Source organism: Crinia signifera, chromosome 1 (genome assembly GCF_055691185.1).
Source record: "Crinia signifera chromosome 1, ASM5569118v1, whole genome shotgun sequence".
NCBI classification, from domain to species: domain Eukaryota; kingdom Metazoa; phylum Chordata; class Amphibia; order Anura; family Myobatrachidae; genus Crinia; species Crinia signifera.
The window spans coordinates 282,062,942-282,073,470 of NC_139217.1; the positions used below are offsets into that span (position 1 = coordinate 282,062,942).

General features: G+C 42.4%; 1 protein-coding gene across 2 annotated transcripts in view; it reads right to left on the reverse strand.

Moving 5' to 3' along the window:
• The window catches only part of ABCA1 (ATP binding cassette subfamily A member 1), a 103,705-nt gene extending 95,273 nt beyond the window's left edge, over positions 1-8,432 (reverse strand). The window contains exon 1 of one of the 2 annotated variants that reach the window (XM_083184856.1): positions 8,120-8,432. The gene's annotated coding sequence lies outside the window, so the exon portion shown is untranslated. The remainder of the gene's footprint in view (positions 1-8,119) is intronic. The other variant, XM_083184865.1, reaches the window with a different exon arrangement.
• Between the last annotated feature and the right edge of the window lie 2,097 nt (positions 8,433-10,529).

The following is a 10,529-nucleotide window of genomic DNA, read 5'->3' on the forward strand; positions in this document are numbered from 1 at the left end:
AGTGGGAGGCATACAAGCACCTGTCACAGAGCAGTCTCTTTTCTGAGTTCATTTGCAATATTTCACCCCACCAGTTGCCCTCTCACTCATGCAGCCTGAGAGTGAGAGCATCAGCCTGAGAGTGAGAGCATACTTGTGATGTAAAATAATGTCAATTTAGGTTAAGGGTTGATAGTTGTAAAAGTGTATGGTCAGCCCAAATCAGAATTTACTCTCACAAATAAAATCCTGACCAGAACTCTAACAGGAAAACTCACTAATATTCCTAATTTATTCCAAAACTGCAAAAAAAAAAAAAGAGAATATCAACATTTCTGATTTGTACAATGAAACAATATATCTAAATATTCAACTAGTAGCATTTCTTCTGTGTTGTAGTGTTCTATATTTATCTAGAATGTGAGATGTGAAATGATAGAGCAATGTGGTTTTTGACCTTTAGGTTAACAACTTTTACTGGCAGATGTGCTAATGCTAAGGTATGGTATATTTACATTTAACACAGAGGGGATGGTAAACTCCTGCTGCCTGAGAAAGCTAATCTTCTGATCAGCCAGGAGACACTGCAAAGTCTAGAGGCACTGGGTAAAGCTAGTCAAAGTGGGCACACATTGTAAAATTATTATACAGTCGTGTCACCTATGGTCTTGATCTGTAACTACTACAGATGGAGCGGGCTTCAACTTTGCCCGGCGCTCGGGACTGGGACGCGTGGGCGTCTCACGTGCACGTGCGTCCCAGTATCACGGCGGTTGGGCAGCGTCTCCCTGCCCATCTCTGCTTCAGGGAGATACTGCCCAGTTTGGGGGGGGGGGGGGGGGGGTGTCCAGGTGGCAAGGGGGACCAGCGGTGATGGTGGGGGAGGCGGCAGGGACCCCTGGCAGGCTTCATTGCCATGAGCGCACGAGCGCCCCTGGCGGTGGCTGACGATAGAATAGCATTGGAACATTGGCCACTGGCCAATCCAGATGCAGGATTGTACTGAAAGTAAATGTCCTAGTACTGCTGAGCTCGACAGATACCGGGGGCCAGATTCTGCTTCCTGGCGACCAGATTTTTAATGCGAGTGTTCCAAATTTAGAACCTATGATTGAAAAAGATCACATATCCTTATTACAAGTAAATATGACATCAAAAACAGTAAAATATAAGTCATTTTTGGCTATTATGTGTCGTTTTGAAATATAGTATATTTTGAAGAAATATTATAATGCTAGTTGTTTTATTAAATAACTGTTTACTACTCTTAAATAACTTACATGAAAATGTAAAAATATTATTGAAAGGCACTCAATGTAAATTATTTAACGGCCTTTATCTTGTAATGAAAATATTATGATGATGATTATTATTATTATAATCTTCGTCACTGCTACCACTGCTTGTAAAAGGCCAATAATACAGACAGCAGAAGCAGACACTACATTTTGACTCTTACAATTTAAACTCAGCAACTACTAAATTACTATACGTCGGGTACACCATTGAATGAAAGGGATTTGTACTGACGTCAGATCAAATCCCCATCAGCGGGGTTTGCTGGCACACAGTGGCACAATGCTAGTGAAGAACGGAATGATCAATGTTCTGGTAGTGTAAAAATGAATATGCGCTATCATTTTATGTACAGTAAGTGTTGGTATATAGTTGTGTCATTTAGGAAACTGAACAATAAAAAGAAAAAACATTGTAAAAAAGAAAAAAGAAAAAACTACGGTGTCCAACATAGCAGGTGTAGCTGAGATATGTTCAGCCAAGGTGTGAGAAGGCTGGCAAGGAATTGCTTTTATTCATTTCAGTCTGTTACACTACATTGAAAGCTGGATGGAGCCTCCTATATAGATGACATTAGAGAGGAAATGGATAATGGTCCCCAGAGAGAGCTGTACTAAATGGCTACACTTCTTTCAGTAAACCTGATCCACTGGCTGAACTTCAGAATATCAAAATCTGTTTTTAAATGGTCAATGTGTGCTTAAATGCACATGATTTAATAGCATGGCAAGATTGCAGGGACTACTTCAGGACAATTAGCAACTTTACATGCCAAGAAATATCATACCTTGAAGTATTTTTAAATCACATTTTAATCAGCAGTTTGTAAACATGACGTGCTCAGATTTGGCAAGCCTTGCTCCTTCTGGCAAGACAGGTCTGTGTGATGTCACCACACAGACTGAGCACTTAGCCTTTTCCTGATTAATCATAATGAGCATCTAATAAAGAGAATATACTGTACACTGAGAAAGAATGACAATAGTCCGGAAGGCAACACTCGCCAACTACTCTACAAAATATGTCTTGCCTAATTTTACATTCGCTACCAATTTAGCTATCTAAAATACATAGTTTATATACAAAAATGTTTTCCTATAACTTAAAGTTGTTGACTGCAGTTAGCGGACTTTCATTTTAATCCCCACTAAGGAAGCACTTGGATGAACTCCCCACCCACGGTTCTATTACTATTGCTTTCATGGAACTACCGGTTTATGCAGATAAATCCTATTTGCCAACTTTCCTAGAAAATCCAGGAGGCTCTAGAAATTGTTGGTGATTTTGCGGTCTCTCACAAGATTCCTTCAATCCACCTGAACCCAGGCCAGAGAAATGATCATTACGTACGGTAGCAGCATGTATATTTCTTTCATTTTAGTTTTTGATCTGAAAGTTATTTACTTTATACATTCACAAACAGAAATATAGGAAAAATACAATCACCAATGCCAAAAACAAATAGTCTATCTATATAACTCTACATTAAAATAGCCTCCAACTCTCAACACGTGTCAGTAAAGGCCTAATACAGAAGTTCGGTAAGTACAGTTTGGATCTCTAACGCCACCTATCTGCCACACACTATGCTGCAATACCTATACTTTTCAAGTTTTACAACTCCAAAATCTGAATTTTTACATTAGAAGGGAAAGGTATTCTACAGAAACTATGTCTAACTGAATGAAGGCTAAAAGGTCACATAGTACATATAAAGACAAGGGATGAGTTGTCTAAACCTTTCTTTTCAAGAGCTGTCCACTTCACTGTTGTGTTACTTACAAGCACAACATGTTTGTTCTTAGAGCTAAATGGTAACATTGACATTTTTAAAAACCCTGCTACTGTAGTATGCGTCTATGTGATAAAAAATATACATATCCACTCGTTTTCCCTATTTGGATTCCAGATGATTTATGTATTTATTCAATGTTACCCATACACTAGTGCATAAAATATGCCAAACAATTACAGCAATTCAAAAGAAGAAAAATAAGTATTTTACTTTCATATGGATCATTTGGTTCAAATAGGGTCATGATTCATACCAGTAGCATTTGAATTTACCCATATAAAATACATGTGACATGTAAAGGGTGTTTGGTTTGTTGCAATAACACTGCCACAGTGATATAGGATTTCTGGGGCAGATGTATTAAGCGTGGAGAAGTGATAAACTGGAAGGTAATAACGCATCAGCCAAATAGCTCCTAGCTGTCATTTTTTCAAACCCAGTGTGTAACATGGCAGTTAGCAGTTGATTGGCTTGTGCATTATCACCTTCAACTTTATCACTACTTCAGGCTTAATACATCTAACTCCCTTATTTTTAAATTGCATTATGTATTGGGAAGTTTAGTGAGCTCTAAAACACTAGTAGTAATGCCTATCAAACATATTTACATTTCACAGGCACTTTTGCCAGCTGCAAGAAGCGCATCTCCTTTTCCATAAATTTGTGTACAGTGTTCTCACCAATCTGTTACAAACTCATTCCTAAAATTGTTTCATTACTTACTGCAAGTTTGGCATCTTAAACCATCTAATTCTTAATAAAGTTGGACTTCATTTACTACACAGCCTATTCATTTGCAAATTAAGATTAATTACTGGTGCAAGCTACATAGTGCAATAAACCTGTATGCTTAAATATGTCATGTTTCAGTACAAAATGGCCACCTACAGCATGATTGATCATCTCAGTTTTTTGTACTGATAAATCTAAATTCTGCAAACACCACCGGCTGGCATGACTATTCTCATGGAATTGGGCACTGGTGAGAAATATTTCCCTCATACCAATATTATGCATGACTAGTAATTATAAGGATTCACATGTAGCGATACATTTCCAAACATCACATCACTTCATAAATACAACTGCTGTAAAGTAAACACAATGAAAGCTATTCCCATCATTGGTATATAGAACATGCTGAGAACATTAAGAAACGTAGGTCATAGCAATATCTAGCATTCCAGCAACCTCCTGGGTTTCCTCAAACTCTGAAAAACATCCTTTGTCTATGTTGCTATGCAGACAAAGATCTTCACGTTGTTCCTATATTGTGTGCTGTTGTACTCTATAATGACCTCCCCTTATCTCCAACTTTTCTTCTGGGGCTTTTTACAACTGCTGTATTCTCACAAAATTATGTAAAGTCTTTTGTTTATATATCATATATTTTATTAAATATTTAATAAACGGTCATCTTATTGTACCAATATCCATACTCCATTAGTTTGCATGGCAATTTTACTGCATTGCTCATTTATTTATTAACAGGTTCTTATATAGCGCATACATATTCCGCAGCGCTTTACAGAGTATAGTTGCTCATTCACATCAGTCCCTGCCCCAGTGGAGCTTACAATCTATATTCCCTACCACATACACATGCACATACAGACATTGTAGGGTTAATTTTGTTGGGAGCGAATTAGACTACCAGTATATTTTTGGATTGTGGGAGGAAACCAGAGTACCCGGAGGAAACCCACGCAAGTACGGGGAGAATATACAAACTCTGCACAGTTAGGGCCATGATGGTAATGGAACCTGTGACCTCAGTGCTGTGAGGCAGTAATGCTAACCAGTACACCATCTGAACTACTCATGGCAGAATAGTCCTTTCCCAAGGACTGCACAAAGCCAGGTAACCAAGTACCCAAGTGCCCAGAACATTCTGTCCTTGATCGTAAGATCGTTATTAGCAGACATGTCAATGGCGTCATATATCACTTAAGCTCTACTCCTCCAGCACAATTCTACTTAAATCTTGAAAAAATGAGTGTTGACGCATAAGCTAAGTATCCCCACTATTTACCAATGGGTTACCAGAGATTATCTTCCCCGTTTGATACTCAGCTTGCACTGTAGAGGGCTCTGTAATGTTTCCTGCTATTCAGTTAGCATACAAAAAATGCGTAAAAGCTTTTTTTTATATAACACCATCTCAGAATGACGTTATATGAAAACAAATACTTATTTCATCTGAAAACTGCGGGGACATTTGGACCAGCAGCTGGCTGAAAGTATATCCTCTCTCCATACATCCCCTGACCCCTCATTTGCAATGCTAGTGTTTCTGGCAGTATAATGACATCATTTTGTAAAATGTATTTATTTATTTACAGGTTTATATATAGTGCAGCATATTCCATTGCGCTTTACAATTGGAAGCCAAGATAAAAAAAACTGAGCGGTAACAAACCGACATACTGTAGAGGTAGAAGAGCCATGCTCGCAAGTTTACAATCTATGGGACATATCTATCTATCTATCTATATATGATATAGATAGATAGATATATATATAGATAGATATATATGCATTTCTCTGACTTCAATTCATACTGCACCCCCCCCTTCCATTAACGCTCCTCCGTGGAACCTCTACTGTAGAGATGGAGGAGCATGTGATAGAGGAAACTATATGTATTCAAGGCAGGGAAGACAACCCAAAACACTGATTGCAAGGACTTTGCAGGAACAACAGTTAACACAGTCCCTGAGAATTTTTTCCCTGAATAGCAGGATAAACAATATACAATGAAAACCCACTGTGTTTATGTCTAAAAATATTAAAAACAACATTATTGCTGAATAGAGACAATTGCGCAGTGCTTTTGCCTTTACGGTTTTCAGCGAGATTCTCTATATAGTGTAAAATAGTTATCACTGGGCGAAGAGTAGACAAACACAAAGTGTACCGAAGAAAATGGCTCCACGTGACATGAAATGTCCATTTAATCTGATAAGCTTTCTACATCACCTCAGCAGCAATGCCCAAAATTCGGCAAAGTTTACTGTACAGCACCAGAGAAGATTAGACTTCAGGGGTAGATGTATGAAGCAGTGATAAGGGAGCAGAAGTGATAAAGTGCCTAATACTTTATCACCTGCCAATCAGCTCCTAACTGTCCCTTTTTAAACCCAGCCTGTAACTTAACAGTCAGGAGCTGATTTGAAGGACAATGTGGGCATTCCCGATCGATGTGAGCGACCAATCGTTCCGTGCATGCGCGTACTCGCCGATCGTTAGCGATGGTATATGATCTTGTTTCAGGAAGATCACAGACCAATCTTTTGTGAAGTGTATCAAATCGTCCCCTGTGTACGCAAGATTAACGTTTAATACACTCGTGAACGATGTTAGTACGCTTCTGGCATCATTCCGTGTTTGCACCTAGCTTGTTTTATAAAAAAAAAAAAAATCTAACAAATAAACATTATTAATCAAATAATTTGAAAAGTATCAATAAAAATATGGGACCTACTGTAAATGGGTGAGTTTCTGGAACCTAGAGCATATGCTATCTCAGTTATATCCGAAAACTAGTCTAGATTATTACTTTAATATGAATTGCAGTACATGTAATTATTTCTACAGGATACAGGCAGAGTACACCATCCTGGTTCAGTACAGCAGTATATCACTATGTACACACAGTGCACATTAATGTGGCAGAACAAAGGACTGCTGGGTGAAGTTGGGGAAACTACAACAGACACTATTCTTGATAAATTAGTGTCACTTTAGGCTTGTGTAGAACACAAAGACCATTATAGTATAACACATCTTCTGTGTGATCATTAGATTATGATGCTGGGTGCCCCATTCTATGGATAACCCTCCTGTTCCCCGTGCTATAGAAGTGTAGCTCGGTGGAGAGTGCCTACTCCGAGGAGAGGTTACTGTCGGTCATTCCCCACATCAGCTCCGGCGCCTGCCTAGCTGCAGAGAGGAGAGCTAGAATCGCGCCTAATATACAATAATACAGTGCGAATAGGTAAACAATACACATCAGAGTTCTCAACAGAGCATAGTGCTATTTTATACACCGTAACCTAATATTGTGTATCGCATTAGGGGGGTTCCAGAGCAAAAACAGCCATCTACATATATAAGGTCCTATGTCATTGAGTTTATATACAGATAGTATATTGAAAAATGAATAAAACGTCCATAAGGTGCATTATTATATCACACAGGCTGTTGTATATGGCAAATGCTGGGGTGGGATGTGTTGTGTAACCATACATTCTGCCTACAGCAGTCCTGCAAAACAACTCACTGATAAATCCATCATGTCAGCCATTTATCTTACATAGGATTGCTACAAGGTGTCACAATATATAAAGTGGTAGCCTAATACGCATAGAATATAATATATATATATAATTATATATAGATATAGATAGATTAGATAGATATATACACACACACACACACACACACACACACACACACACACACACACACACACACACACACACACACACACACACACACACACTATACATTACTGACTGTCTAGCACAATCTAGAGCCCTGAGAATGGGTCCTGAGCAATAACAGCCAGGTAGAAGTAAACAAAGGATCCCATAGACAACACGGGCTGCACTCAGGGCCATCAGCCAGAGATCTATGATATTGTGTATAATAACAGGAAAACTAAAGTTGGGATCCAGGACCCCACTCCCACTGTAAGCCCCGACACTGGTAACAGAGGCTCCTTTGTTACCACCCTGTGCCCAGGTAACAGCAAGCTGCACAGAGTGAGCCCATCTGACCTTGACAATGCCAGTGAGCCGGACATAAGCCTCGGACATTACAAGAGAACCCTGGAACAATGACACAAAGTGACAGTCCCATGACTGATGTCTGCCACCTACAGCAGCTTAGCCACTGGCAGATGGCAGAAGAGATGCACAGCGATGACAGTGCTGATTGATCCTCTTGGCTCTGTGAAACACTCAAAAGGAAGAAATAAAACAAAAACACACAACACCATCACAGGTGAAGTTATATAATCACGAGCAGAAATAAGAAAGTATTTACCTTTGCCACCGTCTCAGTAGGTCCTGGTAGGAAGGAGGACCAGCTGCCCTCGCACAGAGCCAGTGGTAAGAGTCCCCCTACAGAAGCCAGATACATGGGATCCGGGTCTCCCTATTCCGGACCAACAGCAGCAGCAGCTCCTCTAATGCTCTCCCCCTGTGTGCTGTAGGCGTATATGATGTGCTGCTGGCCGCATCCCCTGCACAGTATCTCCCCCTCTCTGCCTCCGAGAGAAAAAAAAAGTCTACGGTTTTTACCCGGAGTTCCTTTTATAGCTGTGCTGTACAGAGGGGTTATTATCGGTCAGAGAGCCTTCTGTTTATGTACCTCGCTTATGTACTGCCAGCACGTGTAGAGCGACTCCTCCTCTTAAGAGGGCGATATTCTCATCATTTCTCTATGCAATGTAGCACTAGCAAAGGACTCAGCTTATATGCAGCAGCAGCAGCAGAACGTTCCATTTATAGCACTTTATTGTCTGCCTTATTGATTTCATACCCACAGTGCAGTCAAAACAGCATAGATGATTCTATCCATACTAGGTGATTCATCGCACCCTACGGGCGCTCTTCACACCGTCGTAGGGGGCTACGCCCCATTTAAATGAGAGCACACTGTGATGCTAATGACACATTATGCCGCACACCTTGATGCCCATTACACCCCATACTGTGATGGCAATTACCCAATGCTGCCCACACCGTAATGCCCATTACGCCCCATACCATGATGCCCATTACACCGCACAATGTGATGTCCACAGTGCCAGATATGCCCCCACAGTGCCAGATATTCCGTCACAGAGCCAAATACACATATGGCCCCACAGTGGCAGATATGCCCCCACAGTGGCAGATATGCCCCCACAGTGGCAGATATTCCGCCACAGTGCCAAATACACATATGCCTCCACAGTGCCAGATATGCCCCCACAGTGCCAGAAACACATATGCCCCCACAGTGCCAGAGACACATATGCCCCCACAGTGCCAGACACATATGCCCCCACAGTGCCAGATTCACATATGCCCCCACAGTGCCAGATATGCCCCCACAGTGGCAGACACATATTCCCACACAGTGCCAGATATTCCACCACAGTGCCAGAGACACATATGCCCCCACAGTGCCAGACACATATGCCCCCACAGTGCCAGATATGCCCCCACAGTGGCAGATATTGCCGGGGGGAGGAGCGTGGAGTGCCAGATATGCCCCCACAGTGCCAGAGACACATATGCCCCCACAGTGCCAGACACATATGCCCCCACAGTGCCAGATATGCCCCCACAGTGCCAGATATTGCTGGGGGGAGGAGGGAGGGGGGGAGATATGCCCCCACAGTGCTAGATATTGCTGGGGGGAGCGTGGAGGGGGGGAGCGCTTACCCAGTCCCTGTCTCCGCGCTGGACCTCCTCCAGCCCTCCTGCGCTGGCCACGGCTTCCAGAACACGGATACAGCTACAGGAAAATGGCCGCCGGCCTCCTGCACTGAGTACATGTCCTCAGTGCAGGGGGCCGGCAGCCATTTTCCTGTAGCCGCGGCCGTGTTCTGCTTCTGGAAGCCGCGGCCAGCGCGGGAGGTCCAGTGCGGGCCGCAGACAGGGACTGGGTAAGCGTGCCGGGGGCCATATGGCACCCTGCCCCCTGGCCCAGCCCGACATTGGTCCGCGCCCTGGAGTAGGCGCTGCTGGAGTGTGCGCTGCCCGCGCCTGCCCCGCCACCCTGCCGGACAAGCCCCCCCGGCCTGCTGCCGTTGGCTAATTAGTCCTGACGCACTTCTTTCCATACCACGTGGTTCCCAAACTGTGTGCCTAGGCACCCTGGGGTGCCTCTGGACACTTGCAGGGGTGCCTTGGATTGGTGGTCTAGGACAAATTCATAATAGTTATGGGCAATGCCTGAGGAAAAACCAGTTAATGGCCGCTAATCATGAAATATGTGGGCAAACAAAAGCAAATCTGGTTCCTCGCTATATAATTGATCCTAAGGATGACCTATAAACACAATTTACTTGATTTAATATTTTTTCTAAATCTATTGACAACAAATTTTTGACCTAGGGGTGCCATGAAAAATATTCTGATACTCAAGGGTGCCGTGGTTCTAAAAAATTTGGGAACCACTGGGTTAGCCACAGATATTAAGTACTAGTTAAAAGCTCGTCAAAATGACGGCTTCTGCCCTGTACTTTCACTTTGAGCTGTGAGAGTTTTTACTTCCATTTTCAGCTGTGACCGATTTTAGCCCACAAACTCCACACACCAACCCCAGTCCCTATCTGCTCCTACCTCCAATCTCTGTCTTCACAGCTCCCTCTCTCCATTTTCATACCTCCCAACATTGTGACCCTGCTGGTTAGGATGCGTGCACATCTGAAAAGGGGGCATGACCGCTACAAAAGGGGGCA